Source organism: Cynoglossus semilaevis, unplaced genomic scaffold (genome assembly GCF_000523025.1).
Source record: "Cynoglossus semilaevis isolate Cse_v1.0 unplaced genomic scaffold, Cse_v1.0 scaffold2512, whole genome shotgun sequence".
Taxonomy (NCBI): Eukaryota; Metazoa; Chordata; class Actinopteri; order Pleuronectiformes; family Cynoglossidae; genus Cynoglossus; species Cynoglossus semilaevis.
In genome coordinates this window covers 25,589-27,915 of record NW_007585173.1, presented here as the reverse complement: position 1 = coordinate 27,915, position 2,327 = coordinate 25,589, and the positions used below count along the sequence as shown (strand labels likewise).

General features: G+C 40.6%; 1 protein-coding gene across 1 annotated transcript in view; it reads right to left on the bottom strand.

The window, feature by feature from the left end:
* Positions 1-563: 563 nt before the first annotated feature.
* The window catches only part of LOC103398933 (uncharacterized protein C7orf26 homolog), a 21,450-nt gene continuing 19,686 nt past the window's right edge, over positions 564-2,327 (bottom strand). Inside the window, exons 8-9 of the mRNA XM_008337691.2 lie at positions 1,677-1,784; positions 564-603 (exon numbers count right to left, since the gene is read on the bottom strand). The gene's annotated coding sequence lies outside the window, so the exon portion shown is untranslated. The remainder of the gene's footprint in view (positions 604-1,676; positions 1,785-2,327) is intronic.

The following is a 2,327-nucleotide window of genomic DNA, read 5'->3' as shown; positions in this document are numbered from 1 at the left end:
CCCTGTTTATACCAGGCTGATTCTTAGCTACACTGGTTTAGCTTCCTGTAAGGTTAGGTTTAGCCATCGTTAGCACACGTAGCCAACTGTTAGGCAACTGTTAGCCAACTGTTAGCCAACTGTTAGCCACCTGTTAGCTCATTTTGGTCTTTGTGGGCGGGGTTATTTTTATAGTTATAGTTAATAGTTACTTCACCAAAAAAGTAACTGGTTACCAGAGAATGTAGTTTAAATTTAAGTGTAAGAATTAGATTTGTTTTGTTTTTTTTCTAAGCAGGTTTTACCAGGCAGAACAGCACAGACGGGGACTTACAACAAACTTCAAGTTTTAAAATATTTATTTAAAAACAGACCACAAATGTTAGACATACTGTGCTTCAAGTATTTTCTTCATAACAAATGTACAGGTTAACAATAGGGACTACTTTTAACTATGTGTATCTGCCTTCAAATACTTTAGCTTTGTCCTTTTTGATGCTAAATTGGTAAATTCAAATTGTGTTTTACGAGAACCGACGTTAACCGTCTTCTCCTCCAGGTGCAGAGTTTGTGGACGTTTTTTTCCTGCATCATGTGCAGCGGCGGCAGTGTTTCCTGCAGCTTCTGTGGTGGTGGAGGAAAAAAAACACAATTATCCACGGCTAAAGAAGAACACGAGGTACAAGAGCGTAACTTGACGTTCTTCAGACGTACTGACGCTAATGTACATTAAAATACACAGTACAGTGACGTAACACATACTGGGTGAAGAGTTCTGTCAGGAAACTGGACGTGAAATGTTCTCATCCAGTTCCTGACAGAACTCTTGACCCTTGACCTTTGACCTGGATGACTGAGAATCTACAGAGACACATAATGGTTATGTTACATTAGAGCTCAGCTCTGGACTGGGCTTAAACACATTTTCTTTAAAAGGTTTGTATAAACTACCACAGCTGAACCACTGAAGTTAAGTCACTATATTAGAGCTCCCCTTAGAGGAAGAAAAAGGAACAGCATGCTATGTGTTTTACAAACATGATGCTAATGCTATCTGTGTCTCTGTAGGATCTCTGTCATCCATGTCATTTTATCCAAAAACAGTTACATCAAGGGTGTGAAATGACATGTTAAAGTCATGCAGGCTAAAGGCTAAATGCTAAAATGCTTTTAGACTACTCTGTATAACCACAATTCAAACCAACGATATCATTTGGACAAGTTTGGCCTAAAGTCACATGATCTGTGCACTGATCGACTGTGTCAATGACATATGTTTTTGTAACATTTATTAATATAATATAACAATACTTGTTGACTCTAGATTAATGATGTCTAATTAAAAATGGGAACAAATGTCAATGTCAATTGTAGTAATTATTCTTAAGGAAAATGTGTCTATTTTAAAGAGATTTAAGGCCAAAAAGCCAAAGATATCGTTGTTTTGTTTTGTTTTGTCAAACATTGGATGATATTTAATGGAAAAAAGTTATTTTATCTATGGAATTTTTCTGACTGGAAATTAAACCGAAATAAATGTATCTTTGTTATAAACGTTTTGGTGTGGTTTACTCTAACTAAAAAGACAACAGTGCGCATGAGCAGCTAGAGATGACGACACTGATGGCTGTAGTTACAGGTACAGACCACTAGAGTGCACGCTTTAGTTATATGTGCAGTAAAAATGCATCTCTTACCAGATTGAGTGGTGTCCTGGGCGGGATTGTGTTTTAGCGCCCCCCACTGCTACGATTACAGCATCGGACCTTCCAGCAGATGGCGTCCTTGGCGATGCTAAGAACCATCTGAAAAAGAGAGAGAAAAAATAATAAATAAATGACTGAATAAAAGAAAAACATCACATGAACATTAGTCTCTGTAGTAGTCTCTCTCTCTCTCTCTCTCTCTCTCTCTCTCTCTCCGCCAATGGCTGGGATGCAATTAACATACAGCAGCTAATTGGCCAGAGCACTGACAATGACAAATGGAGGAGAACCTGATTGGATCATTTACATCGTGACGTCGAAGAGAGAGAGAGAGAGAGAGAGACAGGAGGGTGGGCGGGGGAGCAGAGAGCGAGAGAAAAACAGAGAGAGAGAGGGAGGGAGAGAGAGACAGGAGGGTGGGCGGGGGAGCAGAGAGCGAGAGAAAAACAGAGAGAGAGAGGCTGGGCGGGGACTATGACGGGGATAAAGAGACATCAAGTCAGAGAGAGAGAGATGGGGGGGTTGGACCAAAATGAGGGAGGGTCAGATTGAGAGAGTAAGAGAGAGAGAGTGGGCGTGGGAGGGGTCAATGACAGGGATAGAGAGACATAAGACACAGGAGAGAGAAAGATGGGGGACGGG